Genomic DNA, 21,106 nt, shown 5'->3' with positions numbered 1-21,106 from the left:
TCACAAATGTACTTTTTTTTTGCCTACTTATGATACAATCTGCATCTATTCATTCATCCTGCATCTGTTTTTTCAGGTCTCAGCAAGGAGCAGCAAGCTAAATTGCAGTCATGGAAATCAGGAGTTTCTCATTCACTTTCAATGGGACTAAAAAATCTGCCAGGTAAGAAACAGAGTGATTTGCTTCCCGGCCACTAGTTTTCCTTAGCTTCAATAACTTCAGCTCTGATTCTCCTGCCCTTCCTTCTCCAAGAGAGTCACTTCCAGGGCAAGGGCAGCAAACATCTAGCTCTTCTGTTAATTAGATAATAGCTGAAAGGCACCATCCCCTTATGATTACTGACAAGTGACAATGAGTCCATTTGGGGTGTCTCCTTTTTTTTCTCAATTTTTATGTAACTGGGGCTAGAGAGCCCACTCGTGTAATCTTGAAATTCTACTTTAGGTAAAGGGCTACAGATGTCTCAACCTCAAAGTTTTGTCTTCTGGCTATGAATGTTACTTCTGTTTCTTCTCTATTTTCCTCCAGTCCTTCCTTTCCCTCTATATCTCTCTCTCTGACATTTTAAAAAGTCCATCTTTGTCTACTTTCCTTTTCACTTATTCTTTTAATTCTGCCTCCTTTTCCTATGTTTTACTTTTTTCCATTTCCTAGTCTCTTAATATATTTTCCTTGCTATTTGCTACTATCAATCTCTCTACATTTCTCTAAACCCTCATTCTTCTATAAGCCTTTTTACTATACTTTCCTCTACCCAACCACTTACATTTCACTTCTATTGTTCATCCCCACACATTTTCTAGAGCTTCATCTCTATACTATGAAATAAGAATTCTTCCAGTACAAGTGTTCACTGTAACAGGGAAAGTCAAGGGTGTCACCACTTCTAGCACTTTAAATCCTTCCTCCCCACAATGGTGACTGCTTTCATTTTTGTGGGCTGGCACAGTACGTGAACTTACTCCAGGACTATATTTATGTGATTTAATTTAATTTAATATTTACTTACATGCTTTCGTTATGGTTTTATAGTTGAATATTGGTTTAACCCCAAATCCAAAAACTCTAGCAGAAGTTCTATGCCTAAACAGTTTCTTCACAAACAAGTCCATTAAAAAGTAAAATGACCTAGAATTCATGTTTTCATGAAATTTAGTGTCTTTTGTACGATTTTTTTTTAAAGCAAACGATTAACTATCATTTCAGGGTCGAAAAAAATGCTTTGTTGACTAGAAGAGATTTTGGTTTCCATTTCAGTGATAAATTTTGCATATAAAAAGCTTAAAAACCAATCTATTTCTTAGCTTTTGAATAGAAGCTTCTAATTGTAAACCACCTTGCAATCACCTTTACAGTTTGTTATAACTCTTTATGTTATCCAGTGAAATGAGGTTCACTCTCAATTTGTTAATAAGAAATAAGTGCTGAGGGAATAAAAATTATTGTCTTCTAGGAATTTTTCTTTAGTCCAAAGTAAAAGACAATGGAATTATCTGTCATGATAAACATAATCCCTAACTACTATTTTTTTGATTGAAGAAAAAAACTGAGGAACGTTATACAAAGCCACTCAGTTTCACAATATTTCTCTATAGTTTCCTCTGAATTAATCTGATTTAGGGGTTCAATTCATAAAAAAATTATTCCCCATCAATGTTCTAATTTTTTAAAGTTGTGATCAGATTGTGCTATCTGAACATAAACAATTACCAAGTATGTGTTGTAATCAAATTAAGCTTACAACAAAATTAAATATAACATATTAAATGGGGCAGTTAGGTGGCACAATGGATAAAGTGTCAGGCCTGGGATCAGGAAGACTCATCTTCTGAGTTCAAATCTGGCCTCAGACACTTACTAGCCGTGTGACCCTAGGCAAATCAACCCTGTTTGCCTCAGTTTCATCATAAAATGAGTTGGAGAAGGAAATGGCAAACCACTCCAGTGTCTCTGCCAAGAAAACCCCAAATGGGGTCACAAATAGTCAGACACAACTAAAACAACTAAACAAAAACAACACATTCAATAATATACATAATTACTATACATGATATCATAATTAGGTCAAGGAGGGTAAGGAAGGTGTTAATTCTCAAATATAAACTTCAATCACTTCATTATTTGCCTACGTCTAGTTCTGATTCATTCTAGTTCAGCTTCATTAAACCCACCCCATTCTCCAAGGGGGCAAAATCCCTGGTCTAGTGGGACTTAGCTGGAGCTGAGTTTTATCAGGGTTTTGGAACTCTGGCTCACAAATTGAACAATAGCCTGGGGAAGAAGAAACTTAGACCCCAAGGCATCCACTAAGTCACAACTTAACTATAAAGGGAACAAAATAATGGGTTAGGACTGAGCTTTCAAAGCTTTCAAAGGTAGCAGTTAGGTGCTTTGGAAGTTAGATGGAGAAGTAAAGTGATAACTGGATACAGGAGGAAGTTGTTTCAAAGCCCTAGACAGCTCCTACATCAGTAATGGGATAATTTGTGTGGCCTTGCCTTTTCAACAAGGGACAACAATGATGTCTTGGAAGTCATTTGCCTTGAGGGACAGATATAACTAGTTCCGAATCTTGGAAATTAGGACAAAGGAGATACTGGAATTCTGCAGCTAAATTTATTTTGTGATGCAAGTAGTTCATTTTTCCAGTTAGATTTGTTCTGATTCAGTGAGAGAAAAGATTAGACTATATTCATATAAATATCTTGCTTCTCAACTGGAAGGAAAGTCAGAAAGAGGAAAGTGAAGCAACTGGAAGCTCCTTGCTTTGACAGGGAAAAGCTCCAGGGTCTACTAAATTATCACTGCCACACTTGAGTTAAAGATGCATTTGAATTAACAACAAAATGGCCATGGGCCGATTAAGGAAGATATTTTGATTCATCAGTGGATATGTGATCTCATTGATACAAGTAATCTCACCAGTAACAGCCGATTTGTGAGGTGTTGTCCTTTCCTACTCTGATATGTCTTTCAGAAATCCTTCAAGAGAATCTAGCCAGCAGTCTGCCACATAGTAGGCACTTAATAAATGTTTATTGATTGATTATTACTCATATTTTGTCAATACAAAATGTTATCCTTCGTTTTTCCTGGATGTCTTCCCTGCTTCCTTTTATATGCACTAGACAGTGTCTTTCTTGTAAAAAGTCATCATTGGTAGTTGAAGCATACTTTCCCCCGCCATAAGTCTTTCCATTGCCTTAGGTTAATTTGCAGCGTTGATTCTTCTGATGTTATAATGTTACCTGATTTGTAGCCACATAGCAACACCAGGAGAATAATGTTGATTTTTAAAAATTGATCTTTTACAATAAGGATGGTTTGGGGATCACTGAAGACATTACATGATATCCCAGGTATGATCCAGTCAGGACATTCTTATCAGCTGATTGTTCATCTATAACATCTATGTAAGATAGAATAATTCAGAGAATTACATGCCATAGTTTGGACAATGTAGATTCTTTATTTATGTGGTTTTTCCAGTGGATGTGGTAGGTGAGTGACTAGGATGTAATTTAGGAGGTTCTGTAGTATTTAAGGATTCTATAAAACCAGCACAATATCATTTACAAACTGACCAAAGAAAGTCATCATTTATAGACCATCCTGCTTCTATTTGGACTTTACCCAGGACATCCTCTATGATACTGGAAAACACTTAAATACTTTAAGAGGAAGATGTAAAAGAATGGAAAATATTACAGAGCATCATAATACAAAAAAAGGGAAAGTTTTTTTTATCATTTGACATTGATACTTGGTCGATCATTGAGTAAAGTTATGTCTGAGGTTATAACTGTCATGGAATTTTATATGATCCTAATATTTATAATATATTACATATCTTCTTTATTATATGTATTATTATATATTATGTATACAAGGAGAGAGAAAAAGAGAAAGAAAGAGAAGAGAGAGAAAGAGAAGAGAGAGAAAGAAGAGAGAAGAGAAAAAGAGAGAGAGAAAGAGAGAGAGAGAGAGATTGATTTTACCTGAGGAGAGAGTTTAAGACTACATTAATTTGACAAGACAACAACAACAAAAAAAAAAAAGCTGACATCTTATGGCTTCATTATTAGAAACTAATTGTATAGAACAAGGTATGTGGTTCTCTCTGGGTACTCTGTCCTACTCAGACCACACGTAGAGTATTACTTCAGTTGTGGGAGCCACATTTGAGAAAAGACCATGATAAAGTAGATAGAATCCAAATGAGGACAACAAAGATGGTGAATGGATAGTTAATAACTTATGTCATATGAGTATTGGTTGAACTGGTTATGGTTTTTATTTTTCTGGAGAAGAAAGGACTTACGTAAAAATATAATCTCTCCTCAAGTACTTGAAAGGTTGTCATATGGAGAAGGGATTAATCTTGTTTGGACCCTGAAGCCTCACCTAAGAATAATGGGTGGAAACCACAGAGAAGTTGATTTCAGCTCAGTATGAGGAAAAACTTCTTATCAATTCGAATTGTCAAAAAAATGGAATGGGCTAAACATAGAGTGGTGAATTCCCACATTTGGAATTAAGCTTAGGAGGGGTATTCACTATTTTGGAGGTATTTTATTTTATGTTATGTTTAATAAGATTTTACTTTTTCCAATTATATATAAAGACAATTTTTAACATTCATTTTTATGAAGCTGTGAGTTCCAAATTTTTCTCCCTTCCTCCCTCCCTTCTTCCTAAAATGGTAAGCAATTTGACATAGGTTATATATGTGTAATAATGTAAAACATTTTTGAAGGTATTTTAAAGGATATTCCCGTGTAGGCATGGGTTGTACTAGATCGCCTTTGAGGTTCCTTCCAGTCCTGAAATTTTTTTTATAATTCATGGGTGATAATCTTAAAGAAGCTCATGCTTTCCTTTCCAGAGCATATCCATAAGTTTTCCATCCGCTGATAAACACAGCTTACCTCTGGATTCTACGGAAAGTGGATACTTCGAAATGCTGAAGTGTTCTGATTGGATACAGGAAAAATCACTGTGAGACTCTGGACAAGTCATTTCCTCTCCCTAGATATTATCTAAAAAATGAAGGATCGGACTATGGGATTCCCAGGGACCCCTCCTGCTGAGCTCCTATATTCTCTAATTTTAAATAGAGAATTTGTCATCAGATTTTCAGGAGATTATTTGTCTTTTTGAACAGTGGCTCAGTTGTTTATTTTTATTTTGATATGTCCCTTTGGTTTAATTTCACATCACCTTTTCACAATATGCAGTATATAATTCAATCAGATATTATTCACTTTTATGTTTGCAGAACAACTGTGGCAACTAAAATCTAAACTTGTCAACATGCAAGAGTAAGAAAATGTTTTTGTTTTAGTCCCTAAATTGACTCCTTTTGCAAAGTACCATCAAATTCTAAGGAACAGATTAGTGAGAGCCAAGCTCAAGCAGTGTGGACCAGCCAAAGGTCATATATAAAAATCCTGGGTGGAGCTGGAAAAAACCTTGTTCTCCTGACTTCCAGTTTAATGTTTTGTTCCTTGACCTTTCTTGCATCCCAGACAGAGCTATCTCTAGGGAGGGTGAGAGCCCGAGGTCCTCCCTAGGGAAGTGAAGGTTCTAGGTCATATTACACTGTGTGTGGCCTGCTTCCCTAGCATTCTTATATAGCTGAAATCAGGTTAAAACGAACAGCAAGTTGTTAAGAATGGTGTTTAGAAGGTGGAAGAGGTAGTTCCTCCTGCTTTCCCTTAGTGAAATAGGAGAGAGGGCCTGGTTTCATATATATATATTTACTAGTCTCACAGGTTCGATGTTTTGTTTATTTTGTTTTAACATCAACTGAAGGAGCCCCTTTCCCCACCAACTGCTTCTCTGACTCATTGCTTGGGAACCATATAATCCGTCTAATTTTCTATACTCTAGCCACAGCACTGTTTGCAGGTTTTCTTTTTCTTTTTTTTTCCTTCACAGCTAGTTTTCATCATCAATGGATGAGATACACACTGTGATTTTAATTTTTCTAGGTTTTCTCAACAGTTCCACTCTGCAGAGTTTTAAGTGTTGAATTGTGTGCCAAGCAAATTAAACATGCATTAGCTGGAGTTCTTTTAGAATCTCAACTTAGCAAATTAGCCTGCCTGAGGTATCCTGATTTCATGTTTTATTTCAGAGACAGCACCCAAACCAACTCACCTGATGAGCCCGCAAAGCTTCTCCTTTGTGGTTCTACGGACCTCATCCAAACAACTTTGAGCCAAATACAACAGATGCCTAAAATAGAGACCATCTTAACAATGGTATCTCACACACTTTGGAGTTGGTCAAATCTGAGCAATTGATTTGTCAGTTCAAAAGTGTCCATGTAACAGTTCAGGGTTAATTATTTTGAACTCTTTAGTCAAGTTAAGTCAACAAGTGTTTAAGATGCTATCTGTATTCAGAGAAAGAACTGATAAATAGAAGTATGTATAGAATGATTTTACATACACACATACACTCACATACATATATACATGTATATGTATACATATTTGTGTCTAATGGTAGTCATCTTTAGGGTGGGAGAAGGAAAAATTTATATGACAATTTTATTATGTATTTAAAAGGAATAGCAAGTTGTATATAATAGATTTGCTGTTTCATGTGCAGTCTTTTTTATTATTATTATTACTATGTTATGGAAAAGCTTGTTTTATTCCATAAATTAAAAATAAAATAAAAAATAAAAAGAAGAGGAAAAAGGTGTTAATGGGGGATGCAAAGAAAGGAAAAAATAGTTCATATTTTCAAGGAGTTCATAATCTAATAGGGAGGTGGAATGCAAATAGTGCAAATAACACAGAAGCAGAATAAATTTGAGATCATCCTTGAGGGGAGGCATTAAGATTAAGAAGGTCTGGAAAAGGTTTCCTGTAGAAGATAGTGTTTGGGCTGAGACCTGAAGGGAGCCAGGAGGCAGAGAGGAGGGAAAGATCCAATGAAAACACGTGGAGGTGGGAAATGGATTATCTTAGGCCACTTTTGCTGGATCACAGGGTTATGTGGAGTGGAATTAGGTGTAAGAAGACTGCGAAGAAAAAGCCAAATAGGATTTTATATTTGATCCAAAAGGTAAGAATATGGATTGGAGTGGGGAGAGACTTGAAGCAGGGAGACAGAACTACCAGAAGGCTATTGCAATAGTCTAGGTGTGAAGAGATAAGGGCATAGATTAGGGTGGTAGCAGTGTTAGAAGAGAGAAAAATAAATAAACTTGTATTTAAACTCTATAAATCATATTTTCAAAGTTTTATTTCCTTATACTTTTTTTTTCCTCTAAAAGTCTATAGGTTAAAGATTTGACCTGAAGTTCATTTTCCAATGAGGAACACAATTTGGCTTTCGGTACTGTTATTGTTACTGGTCAGATAGCATGTGATTCTGTTATTGAAGGCCTGTAGAATAGTTTACAGATGTTGCTGCTAAAATAGATATTCCTGGAATTATTTGAATTGAGAATAATTCTGTTTTCCTGGGTTGGATTGACTGGGGAGCCCCTGTTTATAATCAAAGATCGTGCCTAGAATTAGGGAACAATAACATTACCTTCAATTTGTATGAGGTGGTCATGGGGAGAAGTGACATTTCAGACAGTAACCATTGGCTGACATCACAGGACTCAATGTTGCTTTGTTCTGGATGCACACTGGAGGTTCCCCAAGTAGAAGGAGTCACCAGATTATTTTTGTTTAATGGATCCAGAAATTCATACTCCTGCTTGGCAAGCTGTACAGAAAAACAAACATGCTTATTAGAAGAGTACTTATGGTTAAAAAGTGTATATATCAATAGGCCAGAGCTACACATATCATTCACCAATTCTAAATAACTAAACAGAATATAATGCAAAAAAGTGACTTTTGGTTGGGATAAGGGGTGAAATTTTTCAAAAGATATCTAATAAAAGGGAGCTGCTTATCTCCTGAAGCAACCCATTATGCTTTGGGACACCTCTTATTGCTAGCATATTTTTCATTGAACCTAAACCCGTCTTTCTGCAACTCCTAACCTTTGCCACTAGTTCCATCTTCTGGGGCCAAGCAAAATGATCAAATCTTAAATATGACCGTCCAGATTTACACATATACTTTGTGTTCCTAGGGTTCACCACAGCACTTTATGTATCGTAAGCATGTAATAGATGCTTGTTGGATTGGACTGGAAGACAAATCAGGGCATACCTATTATCTTTGCTAAAAAAAAATCTTCCAAAAATGTTTCAAAGTAGAATTATTTTATACAATGAGCTCCCCTAATGCCTTTAAAATATGTTTCTATTTATAAAAATGGAATTTTTACAGAATATGTCTTTTTGTACCCACCTATAATGACCAGCCTTCCTGGAGCTTTCAATTCCAGGAATGTCACAATGATTTTCCTAGGATTTTCTTCTTGGAGTAAACCAAAAGTCCAATTAAAATGATAGCTTTATAATAATATGTTCTCCTCATCTTTCCAATGGAGACTTCCTGGTTGGCTCTAATAGCAGTGATCTAATCTATAGTCTCACTCTCTAATCTAAGTTCACTTTCAGGTCAGGGTTCCTAGTTTGTTCTGGAAATGATGATTTCATTGCCTTCAAGGGAGCCTTCAAACTCTTCCTTCAAAGAGCTGCTATTGGGCATTTGCTACTAGGGTTAGTATTTTTCCATTTCTTAAATATATTAATCCCCTGTTAGAATTGTTTCACTTTCCTAGACTATTGATTGATCTTGGACTTGATTATGGCCAAAAGATCAAGTAACAACCTCTTTTCTAAATGTATGACTTTCCTATGGACATGTTCAATTAATCTGCTTTCCAGAGAAGTTGGGGGAAAGGAGGTCAATCAGATAGACGTTTTTTCCAGGTCTTCTCCTACTTCCGGAAGATCACGTAAAAAGATGTATCTGATCTCAATTTTGATGTCCACAAAAAGTTTAGTGCCAATGTTTGGGTTACATTTTTATTTTTGGACAAATAAAAGGTATCATGGTATAGCGGGTAGAGAACAAACCTTGAAGTCAGGAATGACTTTGCTTCAAGTCCTGCTACTGATACATAATAGCTGTGTGACCAAGTCACTTGACCATTTCAGTGCCACGAGACAACTCTTTAAGACTATGAAATACAGATGAATTGACAATCTGCATTGACGGAAAGCATTTCTACCCCATGAATTTCCTGCACTGACAAAATTACAGGTCTCCACCAAAACAAAAACAAAATAAAACAAACAAACAGACACACAACCAAAACAAATCTTTTTTTTTTTAAACTAAATGCTTACTATTATTTATAACCTGTTTTTTTTTTCATATTCTGGACCTTAAGGTTCAGACTGATTCACATGACTCTGATAAGTTATTCCATTTTCTTGTTAATAATAAACTATTATCTACTTGTTATAGATCTCTGCCAAGAGCTTTTTCTCAAGAAACTGCTATATAATTATTATCTAATCTTTACAAAACCCTGAAGGAAGTTTCCTCATTTAACAGATAGTAAATAATTAAGAAATAGGAGATTAAGAAACCTGCTCAAGGTAACAGTCATCCAATGCTAGGATAACAAGTAAGACTGAGCACACTCCTAATTCCCTCTTCCATGCTCTCTTCTCTATATTATTTCCCACCCCCACAACCTCCACACCTTATCTCCTTAGGAAAATCGAAGCTGTAATTCACTTAAACAACTCTGCTCCTCTCCGAGGTTGCTGTGAGAATCAACTGAAAGAGTGTTGTTTTTTTTCTTTTTTTGGACTAGACCTGTGATTTCATCTGAAAAATCTGAGTGTAGAAACTTCCTCTACCTATGCAAATCAACACCTGCTCTACGACTTATAGAAAGCTGTGTGGAGACATTGAGAAATTAATAAAATTTTTCTAGGGGTATAGGCAATATATGTCAGAGGTGGAACTCAAACCTGAGTCTTCCTTACTCAAATGTCAGTTCTCTATGCATTATGCATTACTCCTTTTGAGGGAATGCCAATAAAAGACTGTGTGTGTGTGTGTGTGTGTGTCTATGTGTCTATTCTTTGGAAAGTTAAAAGCATGTATGAGGTGATAGTGTTTATTTATTAATATACATAGGTCTTTTGTATACTGACAAAAATAGTGGTGCTCACCCAATCTGACATTAATAAGTCAAAAATCAAACCAATAATACTCTAATTGGAAGTAAAATAAAATGCAAAAATAATTCTAGAGGAACATTTTTCATTATTTCCATGAAAGAAAATCTAAAAATGCTCACCAACACCTCTACATTTTAAAGTAATATTTTTATGAATAGTTCTGCATTTTACTCCATCGGATTTACAATCTATTTCTACCGCCAGACTTCCTAGGCTTGAGATACGGGTGTGTGTTTTAGCTGAGTGTTGTTCATATGGCATTGCAGTGAATACATCCTACAGGGCCTATGTAATGAAAAAGCCCCAGACTGGGTCCACAAGGGTTGTGCTCAGCACAGTGCCCGGCACATAATAGGTGCTTAAAGAAAGCTTATTGACTTGACTTGACTTTGCCACACTAGTTAATGAAAAGTCACCCAAGAAGGCTGCTTTCCTGATTAGTGAATCCCCAGCCCAAGTCACCATTCCACGAGGACCTCATAAATGCTCTCTTCACTCCTGGCTCATTTCTGTTCCCTGGACTTCTCTACCTCCACAACAGCAGACTTGTTCCTATATGGGCAGGCTCTCTTATGTCCCACCTTCCAGTTCCCTTTTGAGCGTTGCCGTATCCCATTAGAATGTAAAGCTTCCTCACCTTAAGGTCAGTTTGCTTGTAGTTGTATTCCCAGTGCTTAGTGTGTCCTGCCTGCCATATTTGCTGTTCAGTCATTTCAGTCCTGTCCAACACTTCATGGCTCCATTTGGAGTTTTCTTGGCAAAGATGCTGGAGTAATTTGCCATTTCCTTCTAGTCATTTTACAAATGAGGAAAGTGAGGCAAACTGGGTTAAGTGACTTGCCCAGGGTCACATAGTTAATGTGTCTGAGGCTGAATTTGAACTCACATCTTCCTGACTCCAGGTCTGCCTCTCTATCCACTGAGCCACCTAACTGCCCTCCCTGCCACATAGCATGCACTTAATAAAATTCTCTCTCTGTCTCTCTGTTTCTCTGTCTCTGTCTCTCTGTCTCTGTCTCTCTCTGTCTCTGTTTCTCTCCCTCTTTTCTACCTAGAATTAGAGAAAGCTGATATCAAAGTAGACCAATTGCTATATCAAATGGGGATAGTACTCAGATATTGGAGCCTGCCTTCTTACTGACATGCTAGTCCCAGACCTCTTACAAACAGTATCAGACTTTTAAACTAGTACCTTGTATCAAATAATGATATTAGCAACATATTCCACTTACCTAATAATTTTATTTGCATAGTGCTTTCATAATTGACAATATCATATTTTTCTGAATTGGAACATGTACCTATTTTCTTTTTTGTTTTGCTTGACTATATTTTAATTTATTATTTATTTGTGATTTCCCAATTTATTATTTATTTATTTTTAGCATTTTTAAATGTTGAGTTCCAAATTCTCCCTCCTACCCCCTCCCCCACCCACTGAGAAGGCAAGCAGTATGGTATCAATTATACTTGTGAAATCATGCAAAGCATATTTCTATATTAGCCATATTTTTTTAAAAAAGCAAGAAAAATAAAGTGAGAAAATTATACTTTAATTTGCACTCAGACTTCCTCAGTTCTCTCTCTGGAGGTGGATAGCATTCTTTCATCATGAGTCCTTTGAAATTGTCTTGGATCATTGTATTGACCAGAGTAGCCAAATCTTTCACAGTTGGTCATCATTACAACATTCTTGTTACTGTGCACAAGAATTGCTAGTGCTCTTCTCTCCTTTGGTACTGTGACCAGGGCCCCTACTGCCTCATGCCCAACCATTAGCACTCCTCTCTGCCCTGAAACTGCAACCAAAAAACTGCATATGAACAATAGAGTTGCCAATCATCACCAGCTGTACCCAGCGCCAGCAAAGGGTCCCCTGTAATCTCTTTCTGAGCACTTGTACAACCCCCTTATGTCTCAGAAAGGGAGAGTGAGGTTGAGAACTTAGTGCAACTTTGCCTCACTTAAATCCAATTCATGCACAAGTCAAGACGTCACCTGTGATGTCATTGGTCCTCTTCAAAAAATGAAGAAAGAACAACAATAACATCACTGGGCTGAGAACAGAAGCTGCTGAGGGGGCTCCAGACAGACATCCATCTGACCTCTACCCTGGTGTTACACAGTTCTACCTTTTAAGTGTTCTTAGGCTGGAAAAATATCCCACCCTGATATTTTTGTTGGCTCTATCACTCTGAAATTTCATTGGAAGCATTATTTTAAAATTGTGTGGAAATGAATGTTCGGTGAATTCAGCTGGGTGGCTGCCCCTAATCTGCCATCTTGTCTCCACCCCAGTTTTCTAAGAGGAAAAAAATCAGCAAAAATTGCTTAGAGGAAATAGTACTGGATCGTAGATCTGGGCTCAAATCCTCCTCTGATTCTTACTAGCCTTCTGACCACAGATGAGTCACAAGTTCTTGGAATAATTGTTTCCGTATCTGGAAAATGGGTTTAAAATTCTAGCACCAGGAAATAGGGATTTCACAGGATTGTTATAAGGAAATTTGTTGAATATCTTAAAAGCACTGTGTGTATATATATATATTTATATACATATACGTACACACATATGTTAGTTATTCTATAAATATACTTTATTATATCATCTTCGTTGTTATTTATGTTACAGTTCTAGTCTCATTTTTCCGTGTTCTAAAGGGGAACCAATAACTGGGAGGCTATTGTTCCAATTCAGAGTGAAGGTGGCAGAGGAAGAAATCAAATATAAAAACCTGTGCCCCAACAACCACTATTAAGTCATGAAATCCTTAGTGTGCCAGAAATATTCCCTGACTGCCAAGGAAACCTGCCAAGCTGCTCAGCAAACTGCCTTGACGAGAGAAGAGAAAGGCCTGCTAATATTCTTTTCAGGATCAGCCCAGATTTTAAACTGACTTTCTCCAAAAACTTTTCATACCAAAATTTTGGTGTGTCTAATAGTCTAATGACCATGTTGTTGTTCAGTCATTTCAGTAGTGTCTGACTCTTCACCACCCCATTTGGCGTTTTCTTGGCAAAGATACTGGAATGGTTTGCCATTCCCTTCTCCAGCTCATTTTACAGATAAGGAAACTGAGGCAAATGGAGTTAACTGATTTGCCCAGGGTCACATAGTGTCTGAGCCAGATTTGAACTCAGAAAGATGAGTCTTCCTGACTCCAGGTCTGGCACTCTATCCACTGCCCTTAGAATCTGCCCTTCTAATGACCATAGCACATTCTACTTTTATCTTACTATGTGCTAGGCTCTGTGCTAAGTGTTGGGAATAAAAATTCCCTCTCCCCCAAAAAAAGATAGTGCTTGCCCTAAAAAATTTAACACTCTAATGGAGAAATGGAAGAGTGATGGAGAAGTTCCCACAGTCAAAACTGGAGCTGAGAGAAGAATGAAGGAATGAGCATAACTGGTCTGGTCACTTCCTCAAATGGTGGTTCTAGAAGCAACTCACCGATCAAAGGAAGGGCCACACAGCCAGAAGCATCTTCCAGGGTGAGAAGGCTTCTAGGAAATGGAGGAGAAATCAGAACACAGAGCAGAACTGGAAATGAAGGAGTAAGCATGACTGGCCTTCACATTTCCTCAAAATGGAGGTTCTGGGAAGAACTCACAAATTGGAGAAAGCACAGAAGTCAGAGCACCTAACTTCAAATTCCACCTGGGATACTTATGATCTTGTGACCTTGGGTAAGTTACTTAACCCCCCTCAGCCTCTATTTCCTCTTATTTAAAATGAAGGAGTTGGATTAAGTAGCACAGAAGGTCCTTTCTATCTCTCTCTCTCTCTCTCTCTCTCTCTCTCTCTCTCTCTGATCCACAAATTTCTCTACTGTTACAAGTATTCTTTTTGCCTCATGCTAAATTACTGGAATTTTCCATAGCCTGGACAGAAATATGTAGGAAAATAATTAGAGACGATTATTTTTGTATCCCTATGTAAAATTCAAGGTGAAATAGCAGGTAGAGAAGGGCAGCTAGATGTCACAGTAGATAGAATGCTTGGCCTGGAATTAGGAAGACTTATCTTCCTGAGTTTAAATCTGGCCTCAGAAACTTATTAGCTGTGTGACTCTTGGCAAGTCTCTTAACCCTTTTTGCCTCAGTTTCCTCATCTGTAAAATGAGCAGGAGAAGGAAATGGCAAATCACTCCAGTATCTTTGCCAAGAAAACCTCGAATGGGGTCATGAAGAATTGGACACAACTGAACAACAAGAACATCAGTGAATAGAGAAGTGGCCTTAGAATCCCTGTGGGTTCGAATCCTGCCTCTACCCATAATGGTTGTATAACCATGGACATACCCTCTCAGTACATCCCCCAGGCATCTCTCAGAGTAATAAGAGGAATAAATCTCCATGCAATAAAAATGCCATCAGGTAATCTGCTAAGTCCTATCTACTTTCTAGGGCATCCCTTGGCTGAAACTAGAGAGACATACAGTTCAACTACTTAAACATTAAATAGGTGTGAGATTTGCATGCCGGAGGCATTCTCTGTGTCCCAAGTCCCCAGGCATTCCCACCACTCTCAAATTTCACTCAGCTGTGCTCTCCAGATTATCCATTTTGCTATTTGTGGGCATCATCACTTTGAAAATGTAGAAGTAATATATTCAAACTAATTTTCCAAGTTTATAATTTTTAGTTGAGAACTTATTTCCCCATGTAGCCAGCTGAACACACAACATCCCCTTGCTAAGTGCAATTATTTTTGGCAATTTTGCCCTAGACAGACTAACCTAACTTTGTTGGTTAATCTATCCTTCTTTCTTTTTCTCTTTCTCTTTTTCCTTTTTAGAAATTTCACTTGTCTTTTTGCCTGTGGCAATTTGTAATCTAGTCAATCAGTTTCCACATTGCATTTATTTATTTAGCTATTGCTTTATTTTCCTTACATCCAGAGACAAAACTAATAAATTTTTACATCTGGGGCAAGTGGCTGCAGCTGAGAGTAATGGATAGAGGGTAGCCACCAGGAAGCATGCCCCAGGACCTCATGAGGTTTCTGGGCTGCAGAAGCAAAAGGAAGCATCCCCAAGATGAGGCTACCCTAGCCACTAGAACACTGCTCTTTTTACCCTCTAATTTTCCTTCATTTGGGCAAAGCCCTGGTCACCCTGCCCTAGTTGCAGCTTTGTTGATATCTTTGAACAACTTGACCCTTTTTAATTGGCCCTGCTTACATCATGAACAATAACCCTAATTTGTGGAATGTGGAAGATTGCTTCATTTATATTTACTAAGATCCTCAGAAGCATTAGCACCTAAACATGCTTTGCCGGAGAACTGCAGAAGCCATTACCACCAGTAAGTCTTTTTTTATTTGGTGAAATCTATTCTTAGGTTCAGATTAGCTAGCTCTTAAATCCCAGAGTTGTTGTCCTTGAGGGCCTCTCGTTTAGGAGACACTTTTTTTCCTAGGCTTATTATATAGTCTTTTCAGGGAAGAACAGAGGGCTGAGAATTCAGTTATATCTTTATCAGTACATCTTTTCACCTTTTTTCCCCTTTATTCTGTACATATTCAGAAATGTTCTAGTACTAGATTGAAGTTCAAGAGACTAAAGTCAATTTCATTCCTGACTCTCTCCCCAAAGATTTTGGCTTCTCCATTCATTGAGAGTCTATGGTTAGGAAAATTAAGAACATTGTTATTCTGTTCTGATTACAAATTATATATACATATATACATATATACGTATATACATATGTGTGTGTATATATATATATATATATACACACACATACATGTATGTGTATGTGTATAAATCCTCCAAATTCCTGGTTGTTCTTACACTATTTATTTGTCATACAAATAGACAACACCTGAAAAAAGGATACCTTAGAATATCCATATGTAAAAAAGAAAATTTGCCTAGGATCACATTCTCATGGGTTGTGATTATGCAAAGAAATGTATGCAGTTTTGAAATATGAAACCTCAGTTAACCAGAAAGCAACTAATTGGCACCCTTTCCTCCTCACCCACCCCCATTTTTATACTAATTTTAGAGGCCTGTGTTAAGAAAAAAGTCATTTCGTGTGAGGTGATTGTTGAAAGGAAATTTCCAGGTTATGATCTGGGATCATTATACATTCAGATTAATGGTGTTTACATTCTATTGGTAGAAATGCATACAGACTACCAAAATACCAATGCGTAAAAAAAGAATCAAAGATTATTTGCCAAAGTATACTTAGAAAGGTACATTTTACAAGGACATTTTAGAGAATTTAAACAAAACAAAACAAAAAAAGGGTTTCTACTTAACCCTCAGTTAAAACCAGAGTTGTCCTACTACAGATACATACTGGATGTGTGACCCTTCTCAGATGTATACTGGCTATGTGGCCCTGGACAAAATATTTAACTTTTCTGTTTTCTAGGCAATATTTCAAGACTCTAAACTGGAGAGAAAATGTTGACCTACATTGGTAGATGGAATTTCCTCACCTGGGACCTCCCTATATGACTGAAATCACAAATCTATTCTCTATCCCTCTCCCCAGATACTATCTCACATGAGAGTAACTAATTCCTTGAGTCTTTTGGTCACTCAAGGATTTGCTAGACATTTTCTATAGCCTTCTCTGATCCATGGATTGTCGCAAACCTAAGAAACAAGCTGTTTTTGTCTCCCCCAGAACATGGAATAGTGCATAGCACAAAGAAGGCATTTATTAAAATGCTTGTGTACTGACTGGGATAGGGTGAATAGAACCTCTCCCAGCATTGAGTCGTAGGTCACACTGTGATTACTTTAATCCTATGGGAAATGGGGAGTATTGATGGCTTCCCAGGAGCAGAGGCTGGCCCCCCAAAATCTGATTGGACACTTCCCTGGATTCTCCAGTAAAGAGGGAATAATGGAGTCCATTATACTAGTAACACCAAGGCTGCTGATGAGTCCTCATGTGTCTTTATTTAGAGGAATATACTTTTAAAAGTATTCCTTTTAGGAATGTGGTATCCTGTTCATTTGTAGACTCAGTTTTAGGTGCTTAGAGGTATTTCACCAGCAGACCATTTTGAAAACCAAATATTTCATTGGAGCACATTGTAAACTCCTTAGGGAAAGGCCTGTACCATATTTTTTTTAATCCTTGAATCCCCAAAACCAACTATATTCCTTGCATATAGGAAGAAGTTAACACGTGCTTGCTAATTATTGAACCAAATTGTCCTATGCCTCTCTCAAAGGACGCTTTCTTCCACCTCCAGACAAGAGTCATCAGGTTGGCAAGTGTCAACACTGAATTTACTTCTGGATCATCATCTGTTTTTAAAAACCTATTATTCTTTCCTTAATTTCATTTGGCAGAAAATAATGGCATCATTATATCAATAATGCTTGGCACTCACAGGGCATTTCACCATGGAATCAAAGGGAGATTAGTAATGTCAACATATGCCTTTAAGGAAATGCAGTAGGAACTTTTCAAAAATTCTTTGGTTGGGTCTTCAATCCTCAAATGCTTCCATTCCCTTAGATTCAGTCTGAGGGCATCATTCTGGAGTAAAGATTGAGTCACGAGGAATAATGTTATTCTAAATCTTATTCCACTGGACAGATCAGGATTCTTATTCGTCTCCCTTTTCAGAGCTCAGCTCAATGTCACTTTCTCAGGCCCTTGGTCATCCTTGCCAAGGGTGAAATCAGAAGTTTCTCCCAGTTCCTGTACTTGCACTGTCACGCAATGTCTTTTTTCAAAAGGGGAAAAAAAAAAGAAAGGAAAGAGCTGGAATAAAACAAACTGTTGATATTGATCTAGGCTCACTACAAAGGAGAGTAATTAAAGGGCTGATCATTATTTCTCTGATGCAAGTTTTAATCGCCCCCACAAGAAATTCCCCACCCTGATTATCCCCATTATATTCAGAAATTTGAGCTATTGTGTTCCAGGTTTCATTCAGTATCTTTCTGCTGGATTACCTCGTGATTGTATTTAAGGCAAGTTTTCAAGGGATTTGCTTTAGGAACTTCTGCCTTTGGTCAAGAGTTCCTTAGAAATAAGACCTTATGAGGTTTGGAGCTATTGAAATTATAGGGGGAAAAAAAATTACAGAATAGTGTCAAAAAAGAAGTGGGTTTGAACTAAACAATAATCTAATTGTATATAGATAGATATATGATTAGATTACTGTTTAATTCATAGACATGTATATACTTATTAACCACATTAACTATAAGAGAGAGAGCACTAAGTTTTTCAAACTAGGCCATACCGTTAAAGATTTTCTAAATCCTAATAGTAGAATTAAAGTGAGGAACATTTCAAATCCCAATTAAAAGGAGTTTAGTTGTGCTTTAAAACAATGCTCCTTCAGGTCATATTCTTAATTATGGAAAAGCTGAGAGGAAAAACAAGGATTGCTACATTTATTTAACAATTATTGGATTCTCTACTGAACATTGAGTTAGCACGGTTCAATACCCTGAAACAATGGCACTTGAGGAAAATTGTAATGAAGTACTTACTTGCATTCGATCTTCAGTTCCTTTCTGTGAATAGGCTTGTCTTTTTCCTGGGGAACTGGGAATTCTATCCACGCTCTTCTGTTTAAGGCATTTTCCCCTTCTCTTAACTTGGACTTCAAGTTCACTGATTACAAGAGATCACGTCTTATAATCATTATATCTCTAGAACTTAGCATCATCTTCTGAACACAATGAGTCTTCAAAATATTCTTTATATTGACAATGTACTAGGAGAAGAAAAGAATATTGACCCTCTTCCATTAAAATGTTATTTGTCATAATGGGATTCCCCCCTCTCATACTGCAGTACAAAAGTTCAGACTCAACTTTAATTGCTTTCACATCTCCTATTTTTGTCTTTATTGAGATACTTGATTTCTTCATTTTGCTATTACCATTAACTGAAAGCCACTCATTGGTGCAATATAGTCAAAACACGATTCTGAGTCTTTGTAAAATATGGACTTAAATATTCCAATAAGATGAATCATTTCTTGAATTACTGTATATATGTTAATACCATATGAATCATTCTTCATATGCCATTATGAGTATGTGTGTGTGTGTGTGTGTGTGTGTGTGAGAGAGAGAGAGAGAGAGAGAGAATGTGTCATTATTGTATAAGCATGAGATGAGACTGAAAGTTCTGATAAATTTAGAGATGAGAGGATTAGGGATGGGAATAGGAAATGTTTACACATGTGGGTGAAGGATGAACTGGAAAAAAATGTAATCCATTTTTAAACAGAATTATAATATGTTGAGCTAAATTTCATGGCATATATGACTGAAGGAAAGAACATCTTCACGTGCACTAGTAATCAGAAATAATACCAGTGATGCTAAATATCAGGATATGTGTATGTACTAGGACATAGACATAACTAAGGTTAGTGGGTACATATGTAATTCTAAAAGATAACTTAAAATTCATGTTTCTGAATTTAGTCATACAAAGACCCCAGTGAAATTAGAGATTATCAAACATTTAGTTGAATGAATTAATTGAAGACCATGAAGAAGTAAAAAAAAAAATTAATTGAAAAATTAATGAATTGAGGTGGTTCTGATAGGGTTGGGATCTGGGCCCCAGAAAGGAAAAACCCTGGACTTTCCCACATGGCCAAATCTCTGGTGTTCCCCTGAGGCTATAATCCCATCAACTGGCCTTTCATTGTAGACCTCCCTATGGCCCCAGGCCATTTCTCCATTCTCTCTTGGCCATGTGATCCAGGTCCCTGGAATTCTATTACCTCATAGACTATTTGGCCACTCCTACATCCCTCCCATAGTCTTTCTGTATATAAGGTCCATCTTGGCTCCATTAAGATGCTCAGATTCTTATAATCTAGCCACTGCTTAGATTCTTAAAATCTAGCCATGGCTCTGATTCTTATAATCTAGTCAATAGGTTACTAATGTTCAGACTCCTTAAGAGTATGCCCAATATGACGGATATTCTAATAAACCTTGTCTTTGGCTGAAAGAAGGCTTGGATCAAATTCTTTCGGGCAGGCCCTACGTGTTGTGATTTTGGAGTCCCCTGAACCCCTAAACCACATCAGTTCTATAGGTTGTAATGTGAATATGAATTACTAATACTTTTAATTGTCAAAAGTTCTTTTCATTTGGAAAGTTAGGTTTTTACCTCATTTTGTAGGTGCAGATATAATACAAGGCTATCTTTTCTACTTTGACCTAGATCCTACCCCTGTTCTATGAATGAATGCTTTTAACCTTTTAACCTTTCTGCTGCATCTTTGGTGATTTCATTATACTAGCTCCTTCTCTCCCCACCCAACCCCACCTCCATTTAAAGGAAGAAATTAAAAAAAGAGGAAGAAGGAGAAGACTCTATCCACTTTGCCACTTAGCCCTCTCTCTCCATACACACACATGTACATATACATATATACATATGTATGTGTTTGTATGTATAGATAATGATATACACATATATTTGCATATAAATTCTTCCATGAAATTTGTTTCCCCACTCAAAATATTTTCTAATCAATTTCGTCTCCTTTACTTTTAACCTTCTAGAAGGAATAGGTATATGCCTGTATTTCCTCACTTCCTACTCACTCCTCAATCTATTATAGAATAATTTTAATATTACTACTATACTGATACTGCCCTTTCAAGGACCATTAATGATCTCCTTATTGACAAGTACTACCTCCCCTGGAAAGCTTTTCCTAATCTCCTCAACCAAAAGTGATCTCACCTTCCTCAGATTTCTCAGCATTTTATTTCTTGATCTTCACTGTATTTATCAAAATCCAAATTATATTATAAATATTTGTGTCCTTGACTTGACTTCCTTATATGTCTGTAGACTACTTGAGGGCAGAAACTAGCTAGTTGTTGTTTTTTAACCTTTGTATCCTCAACACCTATTAAGGTTCCTGACATATAATAGGTATAAATGTTTGGTGTTGTTGAATAAATATCCTGGGAAATATTTGGTTTAACTTTGAGAAAGTATGATCTATG

The sequence above is a fragment of the Vombatus ursinus genome, unplaced genomic scaffold, assembly GCF_900497805.2.
Source record: "Vombatus ursinus unplaced genomic scaffold, bare-nosed wombat genome assembly UNPS02014942.1, whole genome shotgun sequence".
Lineage (NCBI taxonomy): Eukaryota > Metazoa > Chordata > Mammalia > Diprotodontia > Vombatidae > Vombatus > Vombatus ursinus.
This window is presented reverse-complemented; position numbering follows the sequence as displayed.